The sequence below is a fragment of the Vanessa atalanta genome, chromosome 14 (assembly GCF_905147765.1).
Source record: "Vanessa atalanta chromosome 14, ilVanAtal1.2, whole genome shotgun sequence".
NCBI classification, from domain to species: Eukaryota; Metazoa; Arthropoda; class Insecta; order Lepidoptera; family Nymphalidae; genus Vanessa; species Vanessa atalanta.
In genome coordinates, this window is record NC_061884.1 from 7365314 (window position 1) to 7381011 (window position 15698).

Here is a 15698-nt window from a genome sequence, read left to right on the forward strand (position 1 = left end):
GATTAAAGCGTTTTGGTTTTTTTATATTCCAACGACAAATACGATAATGTTTATATTCTGTAAGATAAAATATTCGCAATAAAATTTTATATTACATACATTTTTTTACATTAGCAGCCTGTAAATTTCCCACTGCTGGACTAAGGCCTCTTCTCCCTCTGAGGAGAAGGTTTGGAACTTATTTCACCACGTTGCTCCAATGCGGGACGCCTGGCAAACGTGAAACATCACAACTAATAGTTGTTGAAGGAATTATTATTAAATAAACTTAATAAATAAATCTGGAGTATTTTTTCTTCTTTATAATTGAAATTATTCAATTTAAACTATAGAATAATATATTATTTAATGAAAACCTTTGTTTTATAATATCGATTAATAAGACAAACATGATACATTTAATAAATATTAGATTTTAAAATGACATGGTTATTTTTATTACTATAAGTATTTGAAACGGGATATTCATATGATTTTTTTTAATTTTATTTGGTAGTCAAAGTGACAATGGTAGTGGTGACCAGTGTTTCGCAACAAGCGTACGAGAAAGGAGGTAGTCTGATATGGACACTTCTAATGCCGTCAACATCTACTCGCAAACTTCAATCTCGTAAGCAAGACATTCGTAGATAATACATTTGTCGAAATATTGAGCTCCACCAAATAAAAATAAAATAAATATCTCGTTTCAAATATTTAATAAATATATTTCTCAGAATAATTTATCGTTGTGTATTGCATATATTTCAATTTTTAGTGGACTATGGAATTTTAACATATTCATCATTATTAAAAATGACTATTAAGTCACAAAAAATAAAGTAAAGATCTGTATCCCAATGCTGGAAAAAATCATCCTCTTTAGTAAAAGCGAAAATTTTACACCACAAGATTGCAGATGCAATTTCTTTCATCAGATTTCCATCTCGGCACAATAACTGCTTACTCAACCGATCTGGGATTTGAACTTAGGACCTTGATATATTCAGCCTTATAAGCTTACCACTTGACCAATCAGTGCCAAAAGAATATTTAAATTCGAATGAACTCTAATTTATTTTTAATTAGTAATAAAACATAAATGTTTTATTACTCATTAAAAAAAAAAAAATCAAAGAATTGCATTTATTTATAAATATATATTTATACTTGGTGGTAGGGCTTTGTGCAAGCCCGTCTGGGTAGGTAGGTACAACCCACCCATCAAATATTCTACCACCAAACAGCAGTACTCAGTATTGTTGTTTTTCGGTTTGAAGGGTGAGTGAGCCAGTGTAACTACAGGCACAAGGGACATAACATCTTAGGTCCCAAGATTGGTGGCGGTGACATTAGCAATGTAAGGAATGATTAATATTTTATACACCGTCATTATCTATGGGCGATGGTGACCACTTACCATCAGGTGGCCCAATTGCTCGTCCGCCTACCTATATCATAATGTATATATATATTATATTGGGAACATTATTGGTTCCCGTTTGTAGGTGATAGGGGTGACTATTTACGATAATTTTAACCCTAATTTAATCGTTACTTAAATTTTACCTAACGGGAATACGTTGAAATACCAATAACCCTGGATAAATAAATCTCTATAATACAAGTATTATAGAAAATTATTTAGCAAGACCAATAAAGAGGAACATAAGAATATTAAAAGCATTTTAGGTTAAAGCTAACAGAACTTTTGTATGACAAGTAAATACCTACATAAACTCTTTGAGAACTGAAAGGTTTGAATAATTTTTAGGGACTAATTAAAATTAACCCGCATGTTTGTGCATTTGGCAGTAACTTGCTTCTTAAACATTACACGGTCCCTTTTGTAAATGTGAAAAGATAATTTAAAAGGAAATTACCTTTTTATCGTAAAGTCACAGATTAGTAAAAGAATAAAACCGACATTTTGTACACAAATTATTTAACCTTTGTATTTATTTTAATATGTGCTTTGCAAATTTTAAAATAATAATAAATTTTATCATAATTCAGAATATAAATTTGGAATAACAAATTAATTTGTAATTCCATATTCATTTTGTAACTTACTAACTAACTAATATTCAGTATTAATCCAAATATGTTTATGTTTGTAGAACAATAAGAATAATAATATTGTTCCGAGTGTTTATACTAGATCTATCTAGTATCCTTGATTTGATTTACCCACGCTAAAATCCTTCAATCTATTGAATCCTTCAATCTATTGAAGGATTTTAGCCGTTTTTGAAAGTCATTAAGTACCAATAAAACGGCTGATGAATTCAGTAATAAGCTTAATGTTTCATACGTTGTTTAGTTATCTAAATTATAGCAGAAAAGTTATTTAGCTGTAAGTAAAACGATTTTAGTAATTATTGGGTAGAGTTGTCGAGGAGAATTTGCATGTAAACGAGAATCGATGATTGGGTTGCGGCCACGACTCAGTGTTGAACGTCGAGGCTTATTAAATTAAAGCTAAGCTTATTGAGAACACGCTCTTTCAATACGCCCTAAAAATATTTACGTATTCAATAAACGTTTATAGAAATTTGTAAGTAAAATAGTGGGGATTGGAAATATATTTAATTAATTTTAGGCTTTGTATTCAAAAATTTTAACATTTAAAAAATAAGTTATTTTCAAATTTCGAATACTGATTTATAAATAAATAATAATCAGATATTGGTAATATTGTTATGAAATAATTTGAATGTTTTAGTATTGTTTGTGTGTGTTTTGTTGTAACAGAGTGCGTTTGTATTGACAACTGACCTAGTTATCACCACTAACGCAATATTCTTCAAGTTTGTGAATATTCCAGCGTCCAATGACTGTAGTTTAGTATCAGAAGTTCTCGAAGTTTCTATTTGCTAGCACATTACATTGAAGTACAAACTTAGTTTCTACTAGAAATTGCACTATCATAAAGAGAAGATGTTTGTTCGGTTTCATCAGTTAGTCTGATTAAATCTTTATATTTTTATAAAATAAAAACATTCTTTAGGTAAGTCGTAATATGCTTTATCAACGGATTATACGTTACGTAAATATATGTATTACTCTTATTTAAGTTGAAAATTAATTAAAAATGTTATTCTTAAAGACTAAGGTAAAAGTAAGTTGATTGGTTTCTTCAGTGCATATTAGTCGGTCTGTCTGTTCGATTGCGATAAACGCAAAAATCACCGGATGGATGTTCAAACGATTTTCAACAATGGACGGAATAATTCATTCGGAAGTCTGTATAATTCATTACGGCTGTGTGTAAATTGGATGAAAAATAACGTTGTTTATGGAAAAAAGATAAAAAATATGCCAATAAATGTTTTACTATTTATTAAGATATAATCGTTTTACTTTAATTGTACGAAGTCGGGATGGGTAGCTCTTTATTAATATTTGAGTGACAATAAGTTTCAACTATTAATAAGTTTCAAATATTAATAATAGTAGTTATTACATTAATTGTACTTGGTATTTACTTCGAATTGAATTATATGTATAATAAGTGGAGTAATTAAATATATAACTTTATTATTTATATACAAATGAATGGTTATTTTCTTTCTAATAATATTTCTAACGTCCTCAATAAGATGCAGAAGAGTCTTATCGAATAATTGCTTACAATATATACATATTAAATAGTAAATAATAATATATCAAGATTGAGTGATTAGAGGCGCGGCAGGAGGTCCGTTTGATTCGCGTCGTGATGTCGCCTGCTTTTAAGTTTACTAGATATTTTTTTAGAACTAATATTGATAATTTAGTAATGCATCGAAATCAATTAATTTAATTCCATCTATTTTAATTATTTATTTTCACTCTGAATCTCCTTGATAACAACTTCGAGCGTATTAAACTTCATACGCAAATAGTCAGACATAAAACATTCGTTGAAAACGTTAGAGACATTAACAGGGTTTTAAAAAATAGTTCAGACCCCTTTTTAAGTTCACACAAAGAGATGTAACTAAATATTAATAACTTTTGCTGTTTACACAGAACATTTGTTCTCGAACCTTGCGGCAACGGGATGCTACCCGCACGCCCTCACCTTATTGTTTGTAGCAAGTTCGTGGGAGGTTGGTGTGAGAATGTACGCCACGATTTTATGATGAATGACATAAAGATTAAATATAACGTTTCCTAAAATTACAAACTATTCTAGTTCAGTTGGTATATTTTTTTTTTATATGTTACCATCTTCAATATTTATGACTAACATGGGTATTTTTATTACTATAAGTATTTAAAACGGGATATTTACCATGTTTTTTTTTTTATTTGTTCTCGTGAACAAGACATTCGTAGATATGTCGTAATATCGAGCTCCACCAAATAAAAATAAAAAACATGGTAAATATCCCGTTTTAAGTACTTATTTCCAAATAATTCTTTAATATATCGCTTAACAACTAAACCTGGAACAATTAAAATTACAGTTTGCTTTTTAAGAACATGAATGTTATTACATGAAATCTGACCGCTGGTGGCAAGAATGCTAGCAACATTTCTCCATTGAATCACAAATCCTCTGGGCGAAAAATGGACCTGAGCTCCCGTCACACACAATATAATAGTTATTGTTGATCCTTGTAAAGCTTTCTGGAATATTATCAAAGTGCAATAGATGGCGTACAATGATGTGTTTCCGTTTTAGGGTTGAGAGAGATTGTTTAGTGACAGGTATGAGTACAAGGGACACAGCGTCTTAGATTGTGTGGTTTGTGGTACATCTATAGTTCTAATGTCTATGAGCGTTTCTGATCATACACCGCAAGGTAACCTATTTTAACTTAATAAAAATTGAGTGGGCATGGAATTAATTTAATAGGATCGTTAAGATTGATTATATATTTATGTATGTATATGATGTAAATTGTAAGTGCACGAATATGTGTGCGCACAAGGAGCAACATCCATACACTCTTTCGTAATGACGGCAATCCGGCACAGCCAGATTGAGTAGGCGCGGACTTGACTTGACGTACGAGATTGAAAACATTGTCAAATTCCAAAATCAACTACGCAATGGAAATAAAATAAGTCTTAAATGATTGGTAATAACAAATAAATACTGTTTACTTGTTTTAATATCTGTCTATCTGTGTATAAAACAATTTAAAGATTGTTCCCAGCTACCAGGAAACTAGCAGCTTTCTAAGAGATAAGATAAAAAGAACTCAACTGATTAGGCATTGCTGTACATATAAGTATACAATATATTTCAGTTATAAAACCCTGATATTTATTATTATTTAAGTAATAATAAAAATTGTAAAATTTCAAGAGAACATATTTTATGAAATGTTTGTAAGCGCGAGCACAATTTTCCCTGTACATATGTTTATAGATACATCTGTTGTGAACTAAGATCTAACACTCGAATGCACTTTGCATACATTTATAACTCGTTATAGAATCAGTCGCCGTAACATGGTAATATCATAAGCGGCTTACGACTCTCCCTTTATGAATAAATTTCTACTAAATTCAAGTGCAGGTATTATTGAAATCAATATAACGTTACTAATAATTTTTCTCTATTTAATTGAAATGAATACGTTCATTAGCAGTTTTATTATTACAGAGTCGCATAATGTATGCGATAGAATGATGATGTAGAACCTTACCTCATTTTTAACCAATTGCCGTGTATTTATGAGCTTTTAATAAAATAGTAAATTATTCATAACATATTAAGTTTCAGAAACAGAATTTAGACAGTGGTATGGGGACTTTATGCATTTATACCGAGGATCTTTGTGCTGCTTCAACTTTTAGGCGGCTTCTGCTTAATGCAGTATTACCTTTCACACTGAAGGGCGCTACGTAGACAATGTGCGATTTATGGTAAGACCTTGGTAAGTGTTTTAATAAATAGAGGAAGTAGATAGAGAGCGAAGCTCATTTTTTGTGAGCCTGTTCTTTCATTAAAAATAAGCGCGTAGCGGAAGGGAAGATGTCTCCGCTCACCTGCAACGCCAAAAAAGGCCACTGAGAAGGGTAACGATGCTATACTTCTTCTTTAATTATTTTTTATAAAAGTTTTATTTTCAAAAGAAGTATTTTTGTTTATGATTGGCTTTGATTAAAGATCGCGAATATGAAATTGCGAATAATAGTCCGATACATAAAACATTGCTTTTCAACCAAACTCACTATCCCAATTCAAGCTTTCCAGCCAATCTTAGTACTTAAAATAACTCTACATCAACACCCAAAACTTTAAAGTTAAATACAGAACTGGTAACTTTGTAACAGTTGCATACACTTTCCACAGTTCCTTTAACTTTGAAATATTTTAAATCGCATGTATATTTTCTTGAATAATCTTTTAGCGGATGTTATAACCAGTTAGATTCTGAAGTTTACTAAAGGTACATTTAAAATATTTTTACCACACAAAGTTTATACTCTTTATATAATGTTAATAGCAAGGTTCATGTTCCAAAATATTTATGCCATAATTTAGCTAAAACTATAATCTCGATATGCAATTTTGGTACGTTTTTCAATTAAATGTTTTTATTTTAACAGTTATTATATCATTAATTCTATAAAATGATATTTGAAAATAGTTTGATTACAATTGACAAAACTTGGCGATGTGTTCGTTGTTCGTATGTCATTAAAATCTTGTCGAGCTAAAGCGTTTTACGCGGGAGTAATACGTTTAAATATATGAAAATGAGGCGAGAGCTAAAAATATTTTGGCATATTTCGATAAAAAAAACTATAACTACTTATCTCATACCTCTCATAGAAATATATCAATTGTGCCTACATTAAGATGTTTTGAAATTGTCAAAGATCATTATTTACCAGTGGTAGTCCATCTTGGTAATTGGGCTTGCCTTCTGGGAAGTAGGGGGTTTAAACTTCTGATGACATTATTTTTGACAGTCAAAACATTGTATGTTATTTTAATATTTAAAATATATTCCGATTTTGAAATAGAATGAGAATCGTGTACCATCTCTCTATCTAATAACATTATACTTTATATATTAAAGATGAATATATTTTTATTGATATACTTATATAATACCTAATTGTAAAAGTAATCTATATTATAATTAATAAATGAATATTATATGAATGACGTATTTTTTATATTAATCCATGAACAATACCATCAACTCAGTTTAGTTAACGTCTAACATCAATAATTTACTTTATAATATTTTATGTATGTAGTATGGTGTATGCACTTTGCAGTTAAAAGGGGTGAGCCAGTAATAACAGGCTCCAGGGTCAGGCATCTTTGGCATTGGTTATGAAGGGAATAGTCTCCAGGCGGAGGTGATCTAATAGTATATGAAGGGTCTTCACATCAGGTGGTCCAATAACAAGTTTACCTTACAAATTAAAAAAAATAACAAACTTCACAGATACCATATTAAAAATACAAGGTTAAATATGACAAGTTTTTAAGAGACTCTAAAAATGTCTTAATAAACTCGACATGCCCATTAAGGCTTCCCTAGAAAATCACTTAGCAGGAGGAAGTTTACGTTCCTAAAACAGACATTTAATAGCCAGCGCCCATACCTTATTGTTACAAGGATCGTATATTAAAATAGTTTTTTTTCAATATGAAAGTGGATTGTTAATATATCTATATTAAATATGAGTCCGAATAACTTATCTTGATAAGGAAATGATACTGACAATATTAAAGTTATTTCCCAATGTACTTACCTTCTTAAATATAACTAGTTTTGTTCGACTGCTTTATATTCACTGTTATAATATTTCATTGAAAAACTGACTAGTAATAAATCCAATGGCAAATATCTTATTTATAAAGTCCATCGGATTAGTGATAGAAGTTTTGTTTGAAAACCCTCTATGGATTTTTGCGAATAATCGCATAAGGAAACAGAACGAATAGGTACACAAAACTTTATAATGTTAATATGACAATGTTAGAGGATGACAATTTGCTGACTACATGACAAGTTAATGTTGTTAATGTATGCTGTACAACTGTAATCACAGATCTGTAATTGATCTTAGTACACATCAGACTGTGCGGATGATATGTCTACATCTGCTAATAAGAGATCAAACAAACGTGCGGTTCGGAACTCCATTTGCATATAAAGTAGCTGTTGATATTTTAAGGAAATAGAATTGCATTGCTGTTTAATTTAAATTACCACTTGAATGTTGTCTTATTTTTAGTACATTTAACAAGTTAATTTATTATAGAATACGCATTTATGTTTTTTCCTGTAACCCACTAGACATAGATGTCCGGAAATCCAAAACAGCGTAATTTTTAAATTAATTTCTGTCTCGCACAACAACTTAGGGGAAGTAGCTTTCACCAGCGGTTTTTCCTGGCCGATACATGTAAACCTTCAAGAGAAGAGCCTAAACATTAAAGTGTTGCAGATTTCAAATGAGTGGTTGTCATATAAAACCACCGAGATGTCATATTTTGTTCAAAAAGCGTTAAAATGCGCCAATGCCATGACTGACTAGACTAGACGCACGGCTTAAATTATAATGTTGGGGTAAAACGGTGCGTGCTGTTGCGATACGAGCGAGTCTGGATTTTATCTCCTGGGTTGATCTGATCAGTGCAAACCGGTATAGTGGGCACGATCTATTGTTTTTCGGTTTTTCGACACAGATCAAAGGAGCGCGCGCGACCAACAACGCGACTTGTGATAACGCGGACTGTCTAAACACGCGGTGTGTGGTCGCACTATGTTCCCAGTATAGAATTAATATTAATTGTTACATACATAGTTATTAATTAAGCTTCAAAATTACTTAATATCTTAGTTATCATATACATTGAACGTAATCTGTAATTAATTAATTACTCTATTTAAATTAATTATTCACGAATTTCATTCAATTATACGACGAGGAATCTCTCGAAACTCACAACAATTTACCTAAGCAGAAGTAATACCGATGTTCTATGATTCTTGTAACAAGATCATTCGTAATCATTTTCCTCATACTCTTCTTAAAGAGATCAAAATAAAAGCAGCTGCAATAGTTGAACTGCTGCAGTTGATCTTCGTTTATCTATTTTATATAAATCTTTAGAAACCGTTTTTATGATCCACATACCATTTAAACGAGTAAGCTCCCGTTCCAATTGGAGCGGGAACACGAGCCGCGAACACGAATGTCTAGTGTAGGCTCATACTAACTCAGACCACTTACCCGTTTTTTAAGATATACTACACTCAGATATTTTTAATTTAATAATTTCTCAACGTCGGTCCTTAACGGTGATCATTTGCCTGTATTGTAACAGTTCAGATTCGAGAATTATATAAGTAAGTGAAAAGAACAATTACAATGCGTTACGTGTAGTCATAAAATTTGTAACATTACATTTATGAGAAAGAGGAGAATCGAGCATTACAGTTTAAAAATAAATCACTCTAGTTGTATGTGAATGCTTAAAATTTAATCTTACATTACAAGCGAGTGCTGCTTGTGAGTGACTGTCCTTACTCTCATTACTATATAAATAATAGTGTATTAGTATTTGTACGCAATGACATGTGTATGTAAACCGTATGATGTATACTAAAACGCCTAAAGTATCCGTTAAATGTGTCTAAGTGTGGAGGTGACCTGTGACGTAATGTAGAGTCGTAATAAGAAATAATTTTGCAAATATTTCATTTTAAGGAGGTCGTTGCACCGCTCAATCTCCAACTTCATCCAATTTTAAAATGTACTTCTATTTGGCGCGCCAAGACTAATGAACATGGTTCAATATCATCTTAGGTTTGGAATAAATCTGGCGTCTATTTTCTGACAGTGTGACATGTGAGAGAAATATATAACTTTATTTTTTAAAGCAATGTCAATTATAGCTCAAAGGTACTTAAACTTAAAATATAAAAGATTTGTTATCTCTTATAATCAAATTAACTTTGATTATTCCATATATTTTTTTCTAAAGCTGCGCACCAAAATCCACTTCTTTGTCAAAGTACTCTAAAAGATACCTTTTGATCTAAAGGTCCTCGTCTTTACAAGCTAAATCCGATACTGTCAAGTAAGAAGCGTTTTAAAATAAAAATAATATAAATATTGATAAAAATGACGAATTATTTGTGTTACTTTCAAACATGGAAATAATTATCAAATCAGTTTATCATATTTGAGTCAGATTTAGTTTTTCATATTTGAGTCAGATTTTAATAAAAAATATAATTGTGAAATTATAAATTTGGAAATACTTTGTGTATAGTTGAGATAACTAAGAGACTAGCGCGAGTACAAATCTAAGTATTGTTTGCATGATTATCATGTAAAAATATTTTTAATTTTAATTAATTTATTACTAGGTTAATGAAGACTTTAGAAGAAATTTGTATAATCTATTTAATTTAATTTATAATGGAGAATCAATCAAAGTATACTTAAGTAGGCTTTTACAGGAACTTTCGAATTGTCATTGTGGTACGCTTTTCAAATATACTCTAATACATAATGGTCTGAGTAAATTCAGCATCATTCCGGATTAACTTTGAAGTCCTTCTTCCAACAGGAAATGAGGTATTTTACGAACGCTAATCTTATTTTATACATCGAATTCAAATTAAAACGAACTTGATTTCAGTTAATTATAATACTGACTTCAACTTCTGCTTATTATTATTTTTTATATCTCACGTTAATTAAAATTTAAATAAAGAATCAATAGAAGTAGACGAGTAACATAATAATTCTACCTATTCTATAGAAATGGAAACTAAAACTTTATAATTGGCTCAGTTAATTAAAGATTAATCGTATACTATTAGAGTAATTGCTTTTATTCTAATGTTACAAATATAATGTTCCAGCTTATATCAGCTACTACTTGGTCAATTCAAAAATCATTTTTCGTCACATAATTTAGGCAGCATAAGGTTAATAACCCCATTCTACATAACGGAACGAAATAGTCATCCAACCTAACCAGGTTTTAAGCTTAGCTAAATTGTACTGGAAATTGATGAAAATGATCTATGATCATATAAGGAAATGCCTTAACTAGTGTTTGTGCAAGACTTTTTAGATACCAAACAATCATGACACATTCTACCGTCAAATAAAAATTCTTAGTAATGTTATGTTTCGGTTTGAATGATGAGTGAGCCACTGATGTTGTCCTCCTACGTATCAATATAGGTTAATATTTTTTATAATGTTTATTACCATTGTGGTCCAGTTACCATTAAGTTACTCATTTACCAGACTGACTCCCTATTTTAATTAAACCAGGATAAAATTTACAGATTTTTAATTTAAGGCTGTTTGTTCAGCAGGTAACAAGAAAGCCAACCATTATTGATGTATTAGAAGTTCATGTACTAATTTGTATGGATCATTGGTAGATGTTATTAGTTATGAGATAAAGTGAGATGATTGTAAATGAGATGCGTTTGGGTATGTACTATATATAAAACATTGATATACAGAAACCACATCTGAGTACATTTGTGTATGTTTATATTCAAGATGCTTACTTTCTGTTGCAAATTCTTTTTATACAACATTTCTAGAAATATCATATCCGGAGTATTTTGTCAAAAACATATTTTGTAAAGACGGAATAGTAGAACGTATTTGCATCTCGTTATGCATACAAAATCTTTTGAAAAACTCCTTTAGTTTTATAAACTAAACATTCCACATTCAAAACAAATATAATGTGTTTTACAAAATATTTTTTTTTGTCTTGTTGTATGTTATCGTTTTTATAATAAACATTAGCTGAACCTGCGCGATAATTTATAAATTTTGCCTATAGCATAAAAACTGTTACCGCCATGTCCTTCCCGGAACTTAAACTATATCCATACCAAATCGCATCTAAATCGGTTCAGAGATTTAAGCGTGAAGAGATAACAAGAGTTACTTTTGCAATAAATCTACTTAGTATATAATATTTATTTTTTTCCGCAATTAATCTATATACACTCCAATTTCTTTTTTGGTAATAATAACCTTACAGTATAAAAAACGTCGAACGAAAACACTTTCTTTTGATAAATTGTAATCGAAGGAACTTAGTTTTATCTTATATAATTTCCATGTTATATTAAGGTGACTTGTACACTTTACTTAACTTAAGAATATTCCCAAATTAGAGTGTATTTATTTATTGAGTCAATCATTAACTTATCACTAAACACTTAAAATTAACTGTAAGTGGCAAAATACGAAGTGGTTCTTTGAAGGTGTAAACATCATTGATCTGAATGAAAAAATAAATAAATAAATAAATTATAAACAACTTTAAAAGCTACATATTAACTTTAGGCGCAAGGAACATAACATCTTAGCTCCGTGGTGGTGGCGCATTGATGTGATGTAACGAATGGCTATTATTTCTTACCGTGCCAATGTCTATGAGCGGTGGTGACAAGTCACCATCAGGCAGTCCATATGCCCGTCCACCTACCTATTACATAAAAAAGGTTGGGGCGCAAAAGGACTTCCTTCTTAGATTCTTAGAGTACAAGGAAATACTAAGTTGATGTGCTGGCGTAATTCAGGCGACTTCACCATGTATTACTTTATTAGGTCAAGATATCTCTAATACTATGGCGCATTTCAAGCCATGTAATTCTAAAGTGTGTCTCGTATTATAGTTAGAACGACAAGGAAAACTGAAGTCATTGTAAGCTAGAAAAGGTAATAGATATTTCGTTGTATAGCTTCTAATCTTTCAATTTGAATTTTATGAGAGGGGTTCTAAGTTAAAGTCGCATATTTAAGGCTAAATCGAACAAGGGAAAAATAAATACAATTTAAATTAGACATATTTTTAAAGTCTCTCAAGCTCAATACTATGATATCGAGATGATTATTGGTATTTAAGTTTAATTTACTATTTGTAATTATTCCGAGGCGACGCATAGTATTAGTTTCTGTTAAAAATACGCAAAATATTGAGCATTTAGATGAAATCGGGTTTTCGTTTCTTTTAAATTTTATATAAAGACATTTATTAATATAAATGTAGAAAGAAAATAATAATATTTTATTTCGTTTTCACATCCAAAGAAGACATTTGTCTTAACACATGAGTGACGGTCTCTAATATTTCAACGCGTACTTTTGCCTTCTTCTTTATTCTTCTTTTGAAGGGAATTAAAAAAACATCATACATAATAAATCATCAGGTTAAGTAAATTTACCCGTATTCAATGTTTAAACCTCATAAATATTTCATTGGGTTTTTGTTGTTTTAAAAAATGTTATGTTACTTTTTGTTTTTTAATAGGAACTCGATAAAAAATATATCGTAGCTTGATTTGTGTATTTGTGTGTATATCTCAAAATCTATAGAATATAATATCAAGAAACTTCTTTATGAAAGGCCGGTAAATATTTGAGATAATAGTCTTACGTACATGCAATATAATGTACATAGTTTGCCTAAGCTATGACGAGGTTTCTGGTTTAAATAGAGTACAAAATAACAACTTAGATTCCTCAACAGTTACGTTTAAACATCAGTAACGATTAAAAAAAGTAATTTTATTTTTAAGCGTTCTGCAAGTGACCATCAACGATGATTACAGTCTTTAAACGCTCAAGGGAAAACGAAAAATAAATTCCCACGCAATTTGGTTTTTAAATTGCTTTAAGATCTTGTGATACTTTAAAGCATTAATTTGAATTACTTATAAATATTTATTTTTATTCTGATTTTATGGTTAAGCTTTGCGGTTTTGAAGGAACTGGTACAATTTTAAGAATACCTATTTCTACGAATGGGGATAGACAATTGTACAGGTGGCTCAATACTTGTTATCTTTCTGTTACATTAAAAGAAATACCCGTTTTAAAAGATACCCATTACACGTAACATAACGTATAATTAATATAATAATAATTAACTACCATTTTCTTTTCTGTCTGGCCTGTATTTAGTTAATCTTTTTTTTATGGCATTTGTTGGCGGACGAGCATATGGGTCACCTGATGGTAAGTGGTCACCACCGCCCATAGACAAAGGCGCTGTAAGAAATATTAACCATTCCTTACATCACCTATGCGCCACCAACCTTGGGAACTAAGATGTTATGTCCTTTGTGCCTCTGATTACACTGGCTCACTCACCCTTCTAACCGGAACACAACAATACAGAGTACTGTCATTTGGCGGTAGAATATCTGATGAGTGGGTGGTACCTACCCAGACGGGCTTGCACAAAGCCCTAATTGTTTGAATTTTTTTAAATAATTACACAAGTAAATATATAACTGCTTAAAAATATTGCGCTTTACCTCAAGTAAAGGCATTTATTACATTTGTAAATTTATCTCAATTATAATCAAAAACAATTAATTTGTTAAGGTTTTGTTTGGTCTAGAAATACAATAACGACTATTCACATTGGAATTCAACGTTTGAAATACTATCACTCGCCTTGTTGCGTTGATTGTACTGGTGATACAATTATGTTACGGACTACATAATGACGTTGCAAAGTATATTCAACCATATAACTAAATATTGAAAACTAAAGTTACAGATACTCCGTATTGCTGGGCCAAGGATCTCGTTTTAAAGATAATAATTTTCGATTTGTTGATAGATATACTACATACAAATGTTCTAAAATTTCTGTTCCATGCAGTTCTCCTTGTGATGATTTTCTTTACCACTGGGCAAAAGCTGAATTATTAACACAAAATAAAAGAACATGCAGACTCGGTGTCGCTGATGATAATCGCTTGTGATCATAAAAAATCACGTGTTCTAGCCACAAGGTCAAACCAGCCCTTATATAACTTAAATAAATTGACGACCTCCGTGGTCGAGTACTTTGTACCCCGATTTTCATGGGTATGCAACTCCGAAGTACCAGGTTCGATTCCCGGCCGAGCCGATGTAGAAAAAGTTTATTAGTTTTCTATATTGTCTTGGGTCTGGTCTTGGATCAGAGTAATGTATGTGATGTTGTCCAATATTTATTATATTTATTATTTATTTATTATATAACTGTGTATCGGGTTATTTAATTCTTATCCTTAAATATGAATAACAACAGAAAGCTGTAGCTGACAGTTTTTAAATAATTTTCGGGTAATTTATATGATTATTATTATTTTTTTTAGATTATGAGAGATTACGAAATAATAAGTGCATCGTGTTATTATATAAAAAAAAATTCAAATGATTGACCCTAGATGTAACTATTTTAAGCATATTTGAACTTGCTTAATTTACTCATATTTGAGATTTACAGATAAAGTCCGAGCTATTTTAATAACTTGTAACTGACAACTATTTGAGTTTCTATTAAGTTAAAACGAATTCGATTGAAAAGAAAATATAAAAAAAAAATAAGTTTAAAGATCAGATTTTTAAAAGGTATCCCAAAAACGCAATATCATCAACTTTTGTCCCATAATTATAATGAAGAGCCTCATTCTACATTTTATTCTGAAAAATACCAACGACTTCTGAATAAAAATGCTTTGACGTGGGATCAATCAACTAAATGTGACCCCAAGGCCCAGCTTTGAAACGTTGAAACCGTGACATTTTTGTTGAATAGCATGATATCTATCTATTACATGTTAAGTCAGTGTGTTCCTTTTATCTAAATCACGTTATTAATGCAGGTGACTTTCATAAAAAAAAATACTTTTCAATACAATTTAGTAACGCTTAAGTAGTATTTGAGATAACTGGTATTGACCAGTAAAAACTAA